Source organism: Stomoxys calcitrans, chromosome 2 (assembly GCF_963082655.1).
Source record: "Stomoxys calcitrans chromosome 2, idStoCalc2.1, whole genome shotgun sequence".
NCBI classification, from domain to species: domain Eukaryota; kingdom Metazoa; phylum Arthropoda; class Insecta; order Diptera; family Muscidae; genus Stomoxys; species Stomoxys calcitrans.
The window spans coordinates 9168519-9188428 of NC_081553.1; the positions used below are offsets into that span (position 1 = coordinate 9168519).

General features: G+C 35.7%; 1 protein-coding gene across 4 annotated transcripts in view; it reads left to right on the forward strand.

Annotated features, from left to right (window-relative positions):
- Nucleotides 1-204: 204 nt before the first annotated feature.
- The window catches only part of LOC106084168 (elongation of very long chain fatty acids protein AAEL008004), a 112910-nt gene continuing 93204 nt past the window's right edge, over nucleotides 205-19910 (forward strand). Inside the window, exons 1-2 of one of the 4 annotated variants that reach the window (XM_013247693.2) lie at nucleotides 205-381; nucleotides 19194-19751. The gene's annotated coding sequence lies outside the window, so the exon portion shown is untranslated. Of the gene's footprint in view, nucleotides 382-18722; nucleotides 18972-19193; nucleotides 19752-19910 lie in introns of those variants that run through there. The other 3 variants (XM_013247704.2, XM_013247685.2, XM_013247711.2) reach the window with 3 other exon arrangements.

Here is a 19910-nt window from a genome sequence, read left to right on the forward strand (position 1 = left end):
AGATGGTGATGAATGCCATTGAGATAGTTTTGTCTTGGACTTTGCGGGTTGGTGTTCTCTTGAAATGAGCCATACGCTTTAGTTTGATTTTTGCTTTGGGTTGTGTCTGGCCAAATAAGAACAAACCATTTTTACACACCGAGATATTCCTAAATAAAAGAAATTAAAAAAAAACAACAGTAACAACTTTACTACTCTAAATTCAGATGTTAATTTATTATTGTATATGCCAAGCAATCAAACAACAACCTACATTTTAGTAAAAATAAAACAACAAAACTAATATTTTTTGACTCCCTATATACCCGCAGCAACAGCAACAAAACAGCAGTAGCTGAAGAAGTAGAAGAATAAGCTAAAAAAAGAAATACCACACAAAGTGTTAGTTAAAAAGTTCCTCCAAACAACAACTCGTGATCTTTTCCAATGAAAAAAGGCAATTTTCGCTAATAGTGTGTTCAGAATATATAATTTTTTTCAGAATTTTCTCCACCTTTTCTGGATATTCGCCGTAAAGTGTTAAGTGTAACAGTTGCAAAAGAAGATATAGAAAGAAAAGTGTGAAATTTTTGATAACGTCAAAGCTTAAACAGAATAGTCTAAGAATATTTTGCTGAGTAGAGAAGATAGCAAAATAATGCAACAACAACAAAAAACCAGATGTGAAGAAAAATGTGTAAAAAAATCCCCCGGTAGAGGCGAAAAGTAAATGCTAATAAAATATTGGTCGCTTTTTAACGTTTCTTTCGATTCGTTTCGATTTTTTTTTTATTATCGCTGTTACTTTCTCGCTCCTCAACCTCGCAACCAGCAAAGCAAAGTGTGTTGTCTGTTTTTAATATCTCGCGGTGTTGTATGAGTAACTAGATATCGGCGGTCTGTCGACGAAGCGGTTAGTCCGTACTCAGCAAAGCAGCAGACTTCCTCCGTTCCAACGTCCCAATGCTGCCATCGGTTCGAATTTAACTTGGGCGATGGTAGTGGCAATAAGCAGCTACGAAAAAAAAACGCTCATGAAAACGTAATCATCGACGCAGCGTCGTTGTCGTCATAATCATCGCAACAACACCAATCTCTTTTTCGGTTGTCATGTGGTTGGAATTTTTTGCGAGTTTCGTCGTCTGTAGAACTGTTTTTTTGTTTCGTAAAATTACTGTTTTTTACGATATTTTACAATGCAGAGTAAACTTGGGCACCGACATCAACTAGAGAACAAGAACAACAAACAGTAAACAAACAATAGCAAAAACAACAGAATACTCTTAGGCCACGGTGAGGTGATAACAGCAAGAACAGAAGCTGCAGAGCTTGCTCGTTGCACTCACATACAAAAAAAACAAACATTAACGTTAAACAGAAACTTCCGTTTTATTCACACCGCGCAAAACACAACAATGGGCAACTAAATGACATACACTCAATTTATTTCCCGCAAAAGCAAATGTACAACTAACAAAAACCGCCATGACAAAAACTAGAATCTTAACTAAAAAATGTAATTTGAATTTTAATCCATGTTTGCATACATTCTCCTACTTCCATCCATCCACACTTACACAATACGCGAAAAGACAAACATGTGTATTCACATATGAACACTGTTTAGTATTAAGCATATATGTACATACATATGTATATACCTGCTCTCACTGTATGTCGCCAGAAATTCTACAACAATTTGCCTAAGCATTCCTTTCTCTTCACTACTTTGATGACATTCCGCAACAGATTTTTTCAGTTTCTGTGTTAAGTTCGTTCATTCCATTCAAGAAGCTCTGTTTGTGTGTTGTTTTTGCTCTGTTGTTATCTAGAATACGGGCCCAGAGTTGCCATTATCCAATTTGTTAATCTTTTATAAATTGCCCTTACCTCTTGATGTCTTGGACTTGTGTAAATGTAATTACGAAATCAATGGATAAGTGGAATGTTCATAGGCAAAATTTGCATTTTTTGCTGTATGCTTCTGCAGATTTAGAAGTCGAAATGTGGAGTTGGAATTTTACTATATGCTTTGAATGCACGTATGTGGATGATATATGGCGGGGCTATTACTTGGTCCAACATTTAAATTTCAACAGTCTTAAGAAGCCGGGTTAGGGTTTGGCTAATGTTGGATCTATTTTTACCCTGTATTTTACCCAAAACAAAAAAAAAATGTGGACCAACAAACGAAGTTTTCCTAATATTCTAACTGTGTAACATTTCGTTTCAACATATCAAACGTAATTAACTTAAAAGCACTCTATCGGATATTCGATATTAGATGTGCGATGATTATATGTCATGAGGTATAAACGCCAAAAAATGCAATAACCGTGGCACAATTCTTGATCTATTGATCTGCGCAGTACAACATATACTATACACCTGTAGAGGAGGGCAGGGGTTTTGAGATAGATGTTGTTTTTGCCCATATCCTTAATATAGGATGAGATGAGGATCATCCAAGTTGAATATTTTTATACCCTCCACCATAGGATGAGGTATACTAATTTCGTCATTCTGTTTGTAACCCCTCGAATTATTCCTCTGAGACCCCTTTAAGTATATATATATATTCTTGATCGTCATGTAATTTTAAGTCGATCTGGCCATACCCGTCCGTCTGTCTGTCGAAAGCACGCTAACTAGCCGCATGAAATTTTGGCATGAATACTTCTTATAAGTGTAGGTCGGTTGGGATTGTAAATGGGCCATGTGGGTTCATATTTTTAGATAGCTGCCCCATAAACCGAACTTATCCGATTTGGCTGAAATTTCGTATGAGGTGTTTTGATATGATTTCCAACAACTGTGTTAAGTGTGGTTCAAATGGTCTATAATCTAATTTAGCTGTCATATAAACCTATCTGGGGTCTTGACTTCTTCAGCCTCTATAGGGCGCAGTTCTTATCCGATTTGGCTGAGATTTTGCATGATGTGTTTTGTTATGACTTCCAACAACTATGCTAAGTATGTTTTTAATTGGTCCATAACCTGATATAGCTGCCACATAAATCTATCTTAGATCTTAAATTCATGAGGGTCTAGAGGTCGCAATTATTATGCGATTTGGCCGAAAATTTCTACAAAGACTTCTCTCTTGAACTTCAAAATAGTTATCAGTTATGGTCTGAATCGGTCTATAGCTTGATACTGCTTCCATATAAACCGATTTCCTTATTTTACTTCTTGAACATCTTAAGGGCGCAATTTTTATTCGAACTGATTGAAATTTTATACAACGACTTCTACTATGGTCTTCAACATTCTGTTCAATTATGGTGCGAATGGGACAATAACTTGATATTATAGCTCCAATATCTTGATATTATAGCTCCAATATTATAGCAATTCTTTCCTTTTATCATATGCTTGCCTAAAAAGAGATACCGGGAAAAGAACTCGATAAATGCGATCCATGGTGGAGGGTTTATAAGATTCGGTCCGTCCGAACTGAGCACGCTTTTACTTCTTACTACTTTTGATCTCTTTATACTTGTAATGTACTAAACTGGTTTTGGAGAAGAAAGTACATGGAAAAAATTTTAATTAAATAGGCTTTATTGACTTGGCTTATTTATTAATATCAACATTTGTGCCAAATATTATCCAAATAAATCTATAAACTGTTATAACCTCCATATATTACGATCCTGGATTTAACTACAATTTTCACCTGATTTAGCTTAAATTAGGCACAGAGACGTCCGTTATGACATTCGACATACATACGTGCCTAGTAAGATCAGAATCGGTTTATAGCACACATAAAAATTGATTCCCTGATTTGACTTCTTGAACACCTAGAAGCCTCAATCAATACCCGATTTGATTGATTAAAAAATAATTCAAATAAAAACTGAATTAATAAGGGCAAATTTTCAGCACAATCTATGGTGGTGGTTGGCCAAGATTCGGCCCATTCCAACTTAGCACATTCTTACTTGTTCTGCTCTAAATTTTTTTCTAAAATTTACTACAATATCTTATTATGTTCCAAGCCAAGGGAAAACCTAACAACAATATGATGTAACCCCCCTGTAAGCGTACAATGCACAAAGTCAAATTTTTACACCGAGTTTAATATAGTCTAAGTGAAATTCGGGGAATGTGATATTATTGTAGTTGGCTACGGTAGCGCAGAGGTTAGCATGACCGCCTATGACACTGAACGTGTGGATTCTAATCCTGGTAAGAACATCAGAAAAAAAATGATTCAGTGGTGGTTATCCCCTCCTTATGCTGGCGACAATGCCATGTTAACACTTCCCCCCAAAGGCGTGTCGAACTGCGTCTTGCCGTTCGGACTTGGCTATAAAAAGGAAAACCATTGTCATATACAGCAGTCATTGATATGTGTTTGCCCCGGTTTCTTAATGGAATGTTGATCGAAAAATTTGCATTTGACATTAATTGTTGGAAAGTTATGACAATTTCTCGAAAAAAATTCTTTTCAAAAGGTTATCGTTTTCAAAGTTTATTGGTAATAATAGCAAAAAAATTCTTCAAAAAATTTCCGGCAAAAAAGATTGCGTAGAAAATGCGGTCGTTTTCAAAGGTTAATGTTTTGTGGCTGTAAAAATGATTGAAAATTTAATTTGTTTGCTTTTAACAGTTAAATACCCTTCATTCTCCCTTCTTTGTTATTTTGATTTAAAGTAATTATTCTTTATTTAATAAATTTTAAGTGAAAATCAAAGCTACTCATATTCGTCCGATTAACGAAACATCTGAATATGTTATTGGGTTCATTGACTTTTTTCTAATTTTGTGTCTCACATTAAAAAGTATAAAATTTCCATATTATTAAAACCAAATGCTTAAAAATATCTGTTGTTATACCGGTCTATTAGATATTTGAATGAAATCGTAATGTTATAATACAAATCGAATTGCCTTATACTTAAATATATAGGCTGTTTGAGCAGCGTGTATAATGTATTTCCCATTTTATTTATCAATGCTTTAAACTAAGTACTATTTTATTAGCATCTCAAAAAAGTTACTTTTAACTTTTCAGGTACATTCATGAATTTAAACACTTCCACTTCATTTCCTTAATTAAGCATAGCTCAATGATTCTTCCATTCATTCAGTAATATTAACATGTAAAAGTTAAAACTTCCATATATTACCAAGAACAAGAGTAACAATAACTGGTTGAAACTCATTACATTGTTGATGTTTGTGAACCGAAAACAAATGAAAGCTCGAAGAAGCCAGCCATTTGAGAAAGTAAAGTCACTTAGAGACTGTTTTATTTACCCCTCAAGCGGATTTTCCCGCTTAGTTTGTATGAAGATAAAGCTTTCGCCGATTAGCTAAGCGGCTAATCTTATCGCCAATTTTTAAAATATCTGGTGTCATCATTGAATTTGAATGGCAGAACTAAAAGAGGAATAACACAGCATGTTTATTAAATTTTAATAAAATTACATTTATGAACTCCAAGAAACATTTAATATTAAAATATTGTTGATATTTGATTATTTCGAATATGTGTCAGCGCTGCCAACGTTAAAGTACAAAGCATTTAGCGGGAAGAGCGTTTTATTTATCCATAAACTAGCGAATCCGCTAGACTGTAAACAAAAAACAACCCAGTTGACACATGAAGGGTTGTTGATCCAACGGCTGTTGACGGTAATAAAAACTATGGATGTTAATGCACAAATAAAATTGTCGATAGGGCCATCGATAGCTTGTGAGCCCTAATACCGACGGCGTGTTGTCTGTGATCAAATCCATCTGTTTGATAATTTCTGGAAACCTTTCCTGGTGATATTAACTCTGATGGTCAGATTAGATTTCAGAAAAACATTTATCAACCGTGGTTTTCCCCTCCTAATGCTGGCAACACTTGTGAGGTACTATGCCTTGTAATAACATCTCTCCAAAGAGGTGTCGCACTGCGGCACGCCGTTCGGACTCGGCTATTAAAAGGAGGCCTCTTATCATTGAGCTTAAACTTGAATCGGACTGCATTCATTGATATGTGAGAAGTTAGCCCCTGTTCCTTAGTGGAATGTTAATGGACAAAATTTGCCATTTGGTCGGATTAGCTACACTCACTTCCCTTTGGAAGAAATAATGAATTAAATACTTTATTTTTATTTGGCAAATAAATTAACCTTTTTTCGAAGAAAACTATTTGCATAGCTACTTTACCGTAGTTTTGGTTTATAGTACTTTTATTCATAAAACGAATCCAAATTTAATTGTAACATTTTCTGAACTGTTTAGGAGCTAGCTTTCCCATTTTAATCCATCTAAAGGCTGGGAACATGTTCACTTTTCACCGCAATTTTTCGCTTTCTATTATTGTAACGATTTAAAAGTTGTAATTGAAGACATTTTCATTCGCGGACAGATTTCCTTGCAGCAAAATCTTCAATTCATTTGAAAAATTGCTAGCGAAAAGCGAACATAGTACCAATCTTAACCTACAAAAGTTAGTGTCACGCAAAGAATTTTTTTTTGTGATATAGTTGGCAACACTGGTTATAATTTCAATCCTTTTCAGCTAGTACTTGGCTGGTTATGCGCGAGAGTGTGTACTCAAACGGTGTCATTTATTCATCATTTTTGCCTTTGGTACTCAAGAAAAATATGACATAATTATTTGTAGAAAACAAAAAAAACCGAAACGTCACACTAAGACATAAGCTCGATATTTTTATCAAAAAGAAACAAAACTCAACAATGTTGAATTTTCTTCTTCTTATTTTGCAAGGGGTGAGTGAATGACTGAGTACCCGGTTTCTTAGAAAGCGCGCGCATTTCCTATTAACCTCTTTGCTCTTGTTCTCACTACACCCTTCAGTCTCTTTTAAGATACTCCATGGTGAACGCAATCTTAGTGAACTCCCCTCTCATATCCTATATGCCCAAAGGGGGTTTAATTGATTTCTTCATACTCTTACGGCGTCTCTCTCTCTCTCTCTCTCTTTGGATTCCTCTCGTATATGGGGAGAATTCTTGTTCGTACTAAGTTTTGACAGTTAATAAGTGTCAAAATAATTATGTTGCACCTTTTGTTGCTCCGTTGCCAAAGTTAAGCAAAGCACTCTTACACAGCACACGAGTAACAAGCAAGTATCTAATGGTCTGACCATTTTGGGCGGGGGAGTAAAGAGGGGCGTTTGAGTGTGATTTGTAACCACGTTTCAAGTTTTGTGTATAATAAAGGTGCATAGCTAAACTTGTGTGCAGATTACTAAATTTCAAAGAACCACACACATGCATATATATGTATTTGCGAGAGAGGAAGAGCGTAGATGTGTGCCTGAATCAACAGACTATGCCACAACTGGATTTTGTTACCCAACACAATTTCTTGTTCAGCTTTTTGTTTTGCTCCATCGCATTAGATATACACATATACACACACACTCACATTCATGTAGGCCATTAAGTGTCACATACTCACGCGTATTTGTGTCAAATCGAACTCTATGTCAGCTGGTGGTCTGTCTGCAACGAGTTTGCGTTTTGGAATGCATTTAAGTGAAGGATATTCAACTCCTTTTTATTGCATCACTTCGGGAGAATAGAAAAATTGCTTTGTAATTCAATTAATGACGCCGAAAAAATTACAGCGTCCCGTCTGTTCCAATGACATCCAAGTGTAATGGGGTTTATGGCCTTAGTGTGCAGAGATACCACGAGTAAAGCGTTTAGCAGATTTTCGATACAATTATTGTTGAAATTGGTTTGCATTAAATAGTTGAATATTGCGGAATTTGTTTTACTATATAAAATGTATGTAAGTATGAAAGGCTGGGAAGTAAACCAGTTGAAAATACAAACAAGTAAAAACGTGCCAAGTTCAACCGATCCGAATCATTGGTTTCGACAAAAATTTCGCCAAAACAACTTAGCTGAAGCTTTTAGGGATCGTAGGAGACTTATCGGATGATAATTTTTAAGGAAGCTATATCAGTCTATAAACCGATTTGGACGATACTATTGGAAGAAGGAAAATGGTAGATTTGTTTAAAATGGAGCTTTATCAGGTTATACGCCGCTTTGGACAATATTCACCAAGAATGTTGGAAATTATGAAATAGCATTACATGCGATATTTCAGTGAACAAAATTGAGGTCTCTATGAGGTCGATGGACAACTTTATATGGTAGCTATTTCCAACAATATATTTTAGGCAGATATCTTTATTCGATTGAATGTAGTCGCGATTTTGACAGACGGAAGGGTGGACAATGGGACGGACATGGCTAGATCGGGTTTTCCGGCCGGTTTTTCACACATAGTTTATCATATGTATATTCCCCTTATTGACAGAATATGTTTTTCTGAAGATATTGAAGATATCTTTATTGCTTATCCTATCGATAAACCTTAAGGGGAAGATGGGGACCGGTTGGTAATTTATCAACTGGATAATTTGAAATAGATAGTAACATACAATCAGCTGTTTTTTGTTTACCGGTTGCTGCATAATGTTAGATGTCTGCAGAGGAAAAAGCCTCCTATAAAAAATGTTCAATCTTTCATACGAAACTGTCAAAATGTTTTTTTGGTTCCCACGCTCTTTTACTGGCAAGCGAATGATTTTCGGTAAAAATTAGTGAAATTTTTGGGTACGCGAACAATTTTATTGCTTATTGCTGAGTAATGTTGGCATATCTTCTAAATTACCCTACAATTGTACGAGAAAATCAAATTTGTCCCCTTGGTAAATTAATGTATCGATCTTACAAACTTTATTTTTATACTCTACACCACCTGTTGTATATTAAAGCTTCGTGCATTTGTTTGCAACGCTAAGAAGGAGAAGAGCTAGACCCTTCCTGATTCGATTTAGCTATGTCCGGCTGTCTATACATGTATTGTCGTTTGCAAAATTCACCTTTTTGGTTCAATAACGAACGCTTATGATTCTGAACAAAATCGGAACAGCTTTAGATATAGCTCCTATACATATCTTTCATCCGATATGGCCTTTAGCACTGTAGCACCCACAATCTTGGTCCGATCTAGGTGTAAGTGAAGGTCCAGGTTCATATGGTCATTGATCCCAATATTTTATGCGTTTTCTCATAAGTTTGAATATTCAGGAACATAAAAGCGAAATACCCAGGTGCTTGCATAAATAACAGAGTATTCAAAAACCCTAAAATTTTAAATGATTTTATAAATTAATTAAAATCTATACAGTAAAATTACGCACTGAAGTAATTAATACATTTATTCATATTAAGCACTAAACCTAAAGTAACCCTATAATATTGAATTAATAAAAAAAAAATAATTCATAACGACAGCAATTGCGTTTCATTGCTGCAAGTTCATTAATTTCATTTAAAACGCTCATTCCTAGCCAAGAGTGAAAGTAACTTGGCATTTAAAATGCTCGAATGACTCTTATCACCTAAGACCCAGGTGAATTACGTGTGAATGAATGGGTGAGCAATGATTTTCATAACATATTATGAATATAATAAAAATATATTTTATTATGAATATAAATTACAAGTTTTCTGGGATAGGGAAAACACTTTATTGCTATGAAATTGAATAGGCGGCCAAGGATGTAATGGAACAGATTCATGAAATAATCACATTAAATGCCGCCCATGAAGATCCGAATACAGATATGAGCCTTATATTAACCTTTCGCCTATTAATTTTCTTGAGATTCCTTGGTGCTTTATATGGTATCCGTTTTTATACTCTCCACCATAGGATGGGGGTGTACTAATTTCGTCATTTTGTACATAAAGTATATATATTCTTTATCGTCATGTTATTTTAAGTCGATCTAGCCATGTCCGTCCGTCTGTCTGTCGAAAGCACGCTGGGATTGTAAATGGGCCAAATCGGTCCATGTTTTCATATAGCTGCCATATAAACCGATTTTGGGTCTTGACTTCTTGAGCCTCTAGAGGACGCAATTCTCGTCCGATTTGACTGAAATTTAGCACGTGGTGTTTTGGTACCACCAACTGTTCCAAGTATTGTCAAAATCGGTTCATTACCTGATATAGCTGCCATATAAACCTATCTTGGATCTTGACTTATTGAGCCTCTAGACGGCGCAATTCTTAACTGATTTGGCAGTAATTTTGTACAACGGCTTCTCCCGTGACTTTCAATATGCGTATCCAATATGGTCTGAATCGATCTATTGCTTGATACAGCTCCCATATAAACACATTTCCCGATTTTGCTTCTTGAGTCCCTACAAGGCGCAATTCTTATCCCAATGAACTGAAATATAACACAATGAATTCTACAATGTTCAGCATGACTATAAATTGATATAGCTTCAATAGCAAAACTGCTCTTATTCATTATTCTTTGTTTGCCTAAAAAGAGATACCGCGCAAAGAACTCGACAAATGCGATCCATGGTGGAGGGTATATAAGATTCGGCCCGGCCGAACATAGCTTACTTGTTTTTTTTTTTTTTTTTAATTTGCTCCGTTACAACCAAAACCATATATCGCCACATATAAACCGATTCTCCAATAAGATTTCTTGAAGCCTTAATTATAACCCTATTTGGTTTTTAGCAGAATTTAAGGTGGTGGGAAATCAAGATTCAGTCCGGCTAAACTTAGCCGTTTTTTATACCCACCACCGTAGGATAGGGTGTATATTCATTTAGTCATTCCGTTTGCTACACTTTGAAATATCAATTTCCGACCCTACAATGTATATATATTTGGGATCGTCGTAAAATTCTTAGACGATTTAACGATGTCCGTGTGTCTGTCCGTCTGCCGTCCGTCTGTTGTAATCACTCTTCAGTCTTCAAAAATTGAGATATTGAGCTGAAATTTGGTACAGATACGTCTTTTTGATGCACGCTGGTTAAATTCTTGAACGGTCAAAATCGAACCATATTTGGATATAGCCGCAATATGGGCCGATCTGCCGATAAAGGGTCGATGAAATTTGAAACAGTAAGTAGTTTTATTCCTCCCGTCATGGTTCAGATCGGACTATATTTAGATATAGCTGCCATATAGACCGATCTGCCGATAAAGGGTCTCAAGCCCACAAAAGCTTTATTTATTGCCCAATTTCGATGAAATTTGAACAGTGGGTTATTTTAAGCCTCCCGACATCTGACCTTAATATGGTTTAGATCGGATTATATTTAGATATAGCTGCCATATAGACCGATCTGCCGATAAAGGGTCTGAATCCCATGAACAGTGGGTTATTTTAAGCCTCCCGACATCTGACCTAAATATGGTTTAGATCGGACTATATTTAGATATAGCTGCCATATAGACCGATCTGCCGATAAAGGGTCTGAATCCCATAAAAGCTTTATTTAATGCCTAATTTCGCTGAAATTTGAAACAATGGGTTAAGCCTCCCGACGTCTGACCTAAGTATGGTTCAGATCGGACTATATTTAGATAAAGCTGCCATATAGACCGATCTGCCGATAAAGGGTCTGAAGCCCATAAAGCTCTATTTTTTAACCGATTTCGCTGAAATTTTAAGCAGTGAGTAGATTCAGGCCTCGAATTCGAACCTATATAGATCAGATCGGGCTATATTTATATATAGCTGCCATATTGACCGATATAGGCCGATAAAGGGTCTGAAGCCCATAAAAACTTAATTTTTTATCCGATTTTGCTGAAATTTAAAACAGTGAGTAGTTTTAGGCCCACCAACATCTGACCCAAATATGGTTCAGATCGGACTATATTTAGATGTAGCTGCCATGTAGACCTAACTCCCGATAAAGGGTCTGAAGCCCATGAAAGCCCTATTTATTATCCAATTTCGCTGAAATTGCAACAGTGGGTAGTTTTAGGTCTTCCGACATCCGCCTTAAAATGGTTTGGATCGGACTATATTTAGATATAGCTGCGATATAGACCGATCTCACGATAAGAGGTCTGAAGCCTATAAAAGCCCTATTTATTATCCGATTTCACAACAGTGATTAGTTTTAGGCCACCCGCCATCCGATCCAAAAAGGCTTCTTCAAGCCTTAATTATAACCCGATTTGGTTTTTAGCAGAATTTATGGTGTTGGGAAACCAAGATTCAGCCCAGCTAAACTTAGCCGTTTTTTTTCCTTTCTCTCTCTCTCTCCCTCTCCCTCTCTTTAACGCTTGCAATTTATCTTTGGAATTTTTCTAACAGATTATATATTAGTTTTTCTTTATTATTCTTGATGCTATACTTGGGGAAAAAATTATTACTTTTGCATATTGCAAACCAATGCTTTACAACTTATGTGACGACGTATAGCATTGGGCTCAATCTTTCACTTAGCTGGCCACTCATGACGTGTTTTTTTTACGAAAATAAAATTGCCCTCTTTGATTAAAGTAGCCATCGCATTTGATTTGAAACGGCCAAAGACTGCCACAATGGTTGGGTGCTTTTGTAATTTTCACTACGTTTTTAGTTTCAATAAAAGCCAATGGCATTTGTGGTTACTGAAAATAATTTAAAATTAGAAATGTTGTGGTCTTTTTCTAGTTCAGCTGATGACCAATATAAAACGGTTGTAATTTTACCAGATTGACTGTACAAGCAGAGTGCTAACACGTTTCTTTGTTTTAATTAAAAAAAGTACTGACGTACATTTGAAGCCCTCCACGGCCCTGATAGAGAAAAGAGGCTCGACTTGATAATGCGGCAAATGTGTAATTACTTCATTGCTGCTGGTTGATTGATATTTTCTTATTATTTTGAAGAACCTAATCACTGCCTGCGAGAAAGCCCATTGCTAAAGGGTGGAAATCTTGTTGGAAAATGCAAATGCCCACTTTTTGAGATGTAAGGGTAGGTCAGTGAAATTGTTGAACAACAAACTGATCGAAGCCACATTTATATTGATATTAAAAAAAGAAATAATAATAAGAAAACAAATATCAAATAAATGAGAAATAAATAAATTGAACAATTTATAAGATTAGAAATGATGACTGAAATTAAATAAAGTAAAACAAGCAAAAGCGAGACAATTTACCCTTCACCATGAATCACATGTGACAAATTCTTTGAATGACTTTTTGAAATATATAAGAGCTATAACAAGTTATAGACCGAAATGTACCGTACTTATCATAGCTGTTAGAAGTCATAGAAAAATATCACCTTCAAAGTTTCAGGTAAATCGAGTAGCAATTGCACCCTCCAGAAGTCAAATTAGCAAATCGGTTTATGTGACAGCTATATGAGGTTACGAACCGATTTATGCCATACTTGCCATAGTTATTGAAAGTCAAAATGAAACGCTTCGTGCTAAATTTCAGCCAAATCGGAAAAGAATTGCGCTCTCTCGAAGCTGAAGATGTCAAATGGGGAAATCGGTTCGTAGGAAGCTATATGAGGTTTTTAACCGACCATACTTGGCATAGTGGTTGGAAGTCAAAATAAGTTAGCGTGTTTCGTCAGACGGACGGACATGACTAAATTGACTTGAAATCTCAAGATTCCATTTGTAACACACCTCAATATAAAAATAAAACTTTTATGGGCTTCAGACCCTTCATCGACAGATCGGTCTATATGACAGCTATATCATAATATAGTCCTATCTGAACGTTGTATATCGGGAGGCTCAAAACAACTCACTGTTTCAAATTTCAACAAAATTGGGTAATAAATAAAGCTTCTATGAACTTCAGAACCCTTATCGACAGATCGGTCTATATGAAAGCTATATATATATAGTCCGATCTGAACCATATTTAGGTCTGATATTAGATGGCCTAAAACTACTCATTATTTAAAATTCCAGCAAAATCGTTAAAAAAAATAAAGCTTTTATGGGCTTCAGACCCTTTATCGGGAGATCGGTCTATATGCCAGCTATATCTAAATATAGTCAGATCTAAACCATATTTGCGTCAGATGTCGTGAAGCCTTAAACTACTCACTGTTTCAAATTTCAGCAAAATCGGATAAAAAACGTGCAAATATGTTCAAACTGTAATGACTACGGTTTACAAATGAAAACATTATTGCAAATTGACAAAAATTGACGAACATATATATAGAGCTATATCTAAATCTAAACCGATTTTTAGGTAGTTCGTCAGCTATGTCGAGAGTCATAAGAATATCCACCCCACAAAATTTCGAGAGAATGGGTTAACAAGTGACCATAATATTGCATTATTACTGCAAATCGGACGAACATGGGAGCTATATCTAAATCTGAACCGATTTCAAGCAAACTTCTCATATATTGTGTTTGTCGTCGAGGTCAATAAATGCGCTTACTATGGCTCTAGGAGGGAAAATCGGGAGAACGGGAAACTATGAGAGCTATATCTAAATCTGAACCGATTTCTATGAAATTCACCAGTTATGTCGAGAGTCATAAGAAATCCGCCACGCAAAATTTCGAGAGAATGAGTTTACAAGTGACCATGTGATTGCATTATTTCTGCAAATCGGACGAGCAGCTATATCTAAATCTGAACCGATTTCGAGCAAACTTCTCAGATATTGTTGGAGTCGTCGAGAGAAGTTTGCCCCTGTTGCTTAGTGGAATGTACATGGGCAAATTTGCAAATCCTTATACACTAACTACGCATTATATATCTGGCAGTAGATTTGTAGGAACAAGTCTACAAACGAAGGAAACAAAAAATCTTTTGGTACAATGGGTTTGAATGCAACACTTGTTCATTCCAACACCTCTTTGTTTATTTTTTTAAGAAAAGTTCAACCAAAATTAACCAATTTCACCAACCCCTTAATTCATTTTGTAAAATTCCATTAGAGATTACTAGCATAGTACATAAGTACAAAAAAATATTGTGGCATATTCAATGTCAATTACCTGTTAGCTTATCCCACTGTCTGCCGACTTACCTGGTGAGTGCATTTCCGCTGACGTTGTATTTGGCGGGGCATTCCCTTAACTCATCACTTGAGTGATGCTTTCGAAAACATTCCATTGGTTTGTGTGCGGACAGAAACAAAGCTTCTTACATTCGTTAATTAAATGAATAACAAAACGTTTACTATTCTAAAATATTACCGTGTTTATTGTTGTTGTGTTCGATTCATGTTATTTTTTTCGCCAAGTAGAAAATCCAGTTTTTCATTACAGATTTTTTTCCGCAAACTCAAAACACCAAGTCTAGTGTTGTTGTGTTGAACATATGCAATGTTGATACTACGTCAGTATGGGTAATACACGGAAATATCCGCACATTCGAAAAATCATAGCTACCGTTATTAAAATAGACACTGGGTTGTGCCAATTAGAAAAATTGTGATTTTGCCGATGTTGCGTGCCACCGATGTGTATAAGTCGCAGTTCTATGTGTATATAAGATTTCAGACGCTTGTTGTGATATTTCCAGTCCAACTCGATTGCAAATTGTTGTTATCTCGCATTTACGAACAAAAAGTATTTAGATGCACAGAAATAAATTTTTCCATAAACGCATAGCATAGCTGTTGCATGTCAAACAACGAAACCAAAGGTGTCACATAAAAAACTATTCACACCATTCGATAAGTATTTGTTAGCCTTTTACAGTAGTACCAAAAATGACAATGCACAATGCACAGTGGGAGAAAATCGAAAAAAAACCAGTAAGAAATATGCCGTGTGAGAACGGATAGAGACAAAATGCAAATGTTGCCCATGAAAATTCCACTAAGGAACAAGGGCAAACTGCGCACATATCAATGAGTGCAGTTCGATTCAAGTTTAAGCTCAATAATAAGGGGTCTCCTTTTTATAGCCGAGTCCGAACGGCGTACCACAGTGCGTCACCTCCTTGGAGAGAAGTTTTGTATGGCATAGTACCTCACAAATGCTGCCAGCATTAGGAGGGGAAACCACCGCTGAAATTTTTTTCTGAAGGTCTCACCAGGATTCGAACCCGGGCGTTCAGCGTCATAGGCTGACATGCTAACCTCTGCGCTACGGTGCCCTCCACTACTACCACCGCTACCGGGGTCCTGGTGTCTAAACTATATATCCGATACACAAGCATACAGATTAAGTGTGAGGCAACTGCGACTATGACATTTAAGGCGATGGGAGAATGCATAGAGGATAGGTGCAGGTCACACCATAATGAAGGCGACGATAGGAAACATGGAAGATATATATTTCTGATCGGATAAATGAGATGACACTTAAGGTTTATTGAGCGGCACTGCTGCCAGCGACACAGTCTTGAATTGACTGAACTCTGGTATTGTCATCTGGAAGTTCAAGCTATACGTATGGCCTGAGATCCCAGGGACTGAGATATGTGTCCGACTGCCTGACCATAATACGATCTTGCTGGCGAAGATCCGGGCGATCACAAAATGCCTGCAATGGCAGTATGTTAACGCGAGGACGTCGAGGGTAAACATCTCTACGGACAGCAAACTGACCATCAGGGTAATAACAACCTGGACGATAAGGTCAGGAATAGTCTTGGCGTGTAAGAATGAGATGAGGTTATTACTGAAAGGATTCTTACTTCCGATCACTATAGCTTCCAGTATCATAAGGGGACACACAGGATTACTAGCTCTTTTTTCTTTCTTTAATTGGCTTTGACAGAACATTTGTTCCACTAGCCAAACGTAGAATAGTATTCTAAGCGCCTCGATCTTCGGCGCTCATTCTAAAATCTCTGACACCAAGTTTCGATGTGTCTTCTACCACTACTAGCTCACTTATGCAAAATATGTGCAGCAAGTGGTAGCATGTGTAGGGCATGTGGGGAAGTTGAGGAGACGTTGGAGCATTTGTTGTTGCGGCTAAAAAATATGGCACTTAGGCGGATTTAATCCGCCTAAGTGATGTTGTATGAAAAACAATTAAAGATTTTGTTATTAGCACAGAATGCCTGACATAGATTTGTTCAAGCTTACCTTTTAGTATTTAGAGCGCACAACAAGTCGATTACTGGCTAAGGTGTATGTTTATAGTGACTTGGGGCGGATTAATATCCGCACCCTCTTTTCAACCTAACCTAACCTAAAGCATTCCTTCACACTTTCTGTAAGGCTGTAATGTCGTTCTGTACTTCTATTACATTCGGTAGTGTCATTACTGCATCTTCTCTGTAGAGAGCAGATTAGCAAATAATTGTCCTGTAATCATTTCTGAGGATCGTCGAAGTTAAGCAGATCTATTTTTCAAAGAATTTTGCTCCTTTTGAACATGTTTTTATGCGCTCCACAAAACTTGTCATTCTGGTTTTAATACCATAAAACATATATCTAATATTCTATAAAATCGACCTATATGCACTGAAAAAAAACAAAACATTTACTTTGGTGAAAGATATTTTCCTTGATATTAACGATTATTTATTTTAAATTTTAGGCAAATAGATTCTTAAGTTTACGTCTTGTTATTAAAGACAAAAATCTAAAATGAAAGTCAAAGTATCGTTGAAAGTTAGAAAACTGAATTTAGGACAAGGCAACAGTGTACCTTAGTTGAAGACGCAAAATATCCTTTGAAACAGGAGTGTCTTTAAATGTATGGTTTTCTTAGGCTAAGATGCTAAGTTTGAAAAAAAAATTTTTTTCCACAAATTATAATTGGACTTTCATCTGTGTGGTAAAATAAGAATCAATCAGCAATAGAAATTTCAAACATATGGTCGTGTCCGTTAGTAATTGAAAAATGAAATTTAAAGATAAAGCATCAAGATTTGCTAAAATTCTATAAACCAGGAAATATCTTAAAATTCGGAACATAAAAATCAGTCTCTCTTCTTGAATTTCTTTGCTGAAATTTCAATCGGTATAAACCGATAACATGATTTGATTTCGTGTGAACTCGATCTAAAATATTATATAACTGGCAATAAACTAATCCTTTTTATTTTACCCAATTCTCTTAAACCGATTTGGATTAGATTTGAAATTTCAGTTTACGATTTATGAAATCATCCTAAGAATTTGAGTTATGACATCCATGGTGGAGAGTAGTTTAGATTCGAACTAGCAGAACATTGCGGCACATGTTATCGCACACATCTTTACTGGTGCTAAAGATAGCTGCCCCAGATAACACACGTGTTTAAAATGTCCTATAGTCCGACGTAGGATACTAACATCTTCTAAAAATATCGTCAAACTCTTCTTTGAACGGATTTTCGTTAAAATATAATTTGTTGGTTACTGGAAATCATTTGAATGCTATGTTTGGCAGTTTTTTTTCAGAGTGTATGTGTATATATTTTTTGATTTCCAAACGTAACAAGTCTTTTTAAAATCGATTTCAAGAAATTTTGTAAATTCGAGCTTATGTCAAAGCCTGGGAAAACATTAACAATCATTGAGAGTGTGCAGCTACAGCCGACTAGACGCTTGTGTTTGCCTCAAATCAATTGAATAAAAGAAAAACTGTGCAACCAACAGACTGACTCGTACATACAGACAGACATGCAGGCTGGTGATAACAGCGATCCTCATCATATCATCATCGTTAACATTGTCTTCATGTATTGGTGAGCTGCCAGACTGACCGCTGATGGCGCTGTCGTCGGCTTTGTTTGGGGCTCAATTTTACCTATTGCCTCAATATCCCCCAAATGGTGTCATGTGAGAATTTGCTCTCAGGTGCGTCTCACCTCACCCAAAAACGTTTTGCGTGTGTTTAAGCTCTTGCCAGACTCATTCATTCCTATTGCAATAATCAATATTTTCGGGAAGAGCCAACGTGAGCTGTGCGCGTGAGTCTCTTAAATGGTGGTTGGTTTGTTGGGCGATCGTCTTCGGTTGCTGTATTTTATTTTCGTTGATTAAAATTCATTCGTCTTTGTCCGCCGCCCGTTGTCTGTCGTAGCCGTTCTCGTTGTCGCCGTCGTCGTTTGTCGTTACATGTGCTGCGTCGTCGTCATCGTTCACTTAAAGTTTAAACTTAGCTTAGCTTAGCTAAATGGCTTAACTCGCCAATATTTAGTCGCACGCCTAACGTTGACATTCATTGTTGTGTTGTGAAACTTATAGCGCTTACAGCACAATAACCCAACACGAAGAAAAAGAACAAGAAATTAAAAAAGTAAAACAAAAAGAAAACGACAATTCAAAGCCGGATATTTTGAAAATATAAAGAATTAAAGTGTTAAAGTGAAATTAAAAAAAAAAAATTTAAATTAAAAAAAAAAATTATGGTCTTCAACTAGTGCTTGCTTAAATATTAATTGTATAATATTAAAGAAAAAATCTGTATAGATTTTCACACCATTCCTATTAATTCATGTTTTCTTTCCATTCTTTGCAGTGTTGATTAACTAACCAACGACAAAAACAAATATAAAGATAAAGATTAATACGATAATCCAACAGATAACGCTTAAAGATTTTATTTTTTGAAATAATTTAAATGAAAAAAAATAAGACTTTGCAAAAATGCTTACAAATCCCACTACACCGATTGTTAAGTGATCACCACAAAACTACACAAAAACAACAATAAAAACCCCAAAGTATATATACAATATACATCTATAGTTATAATCAATAAAAAAATACCTATAACAAAATTTAAAAAGAAAAAGATACCAAAAAGATCAAGCAACCAACGACGCTAAACACAAAAGTAAATAAGTGTTTGGAATTCCTGTTTGTTTTTTATTTTTGACTTAAGTACAAAAAACCGAGATTTGAAATACTCCTTAAGTGTCGAGACAGTCTATCAATTATTCTCATCGCACATTGTCGATTATCATAGAACAAACAAAAAAATACAAGAACAACAACAACATCAACAATCCCCAGAAAAGATAATCAACAAATATTAATTTCGCCGTTATAGACATAAACAAAAAACTGATAAAAGGTAAATAATTAAAACAGATAAAATGATTTTTTTTAATTTAAAAATTCCTTTGAATTTTTGCTAATATTTTAAACAACTCAATTTCATTGCGATATACAAAAATATGAATTCAAATTGAAAGGAGCAGTAAAAGGAACAAAAAAAATAAAATATCAGAGG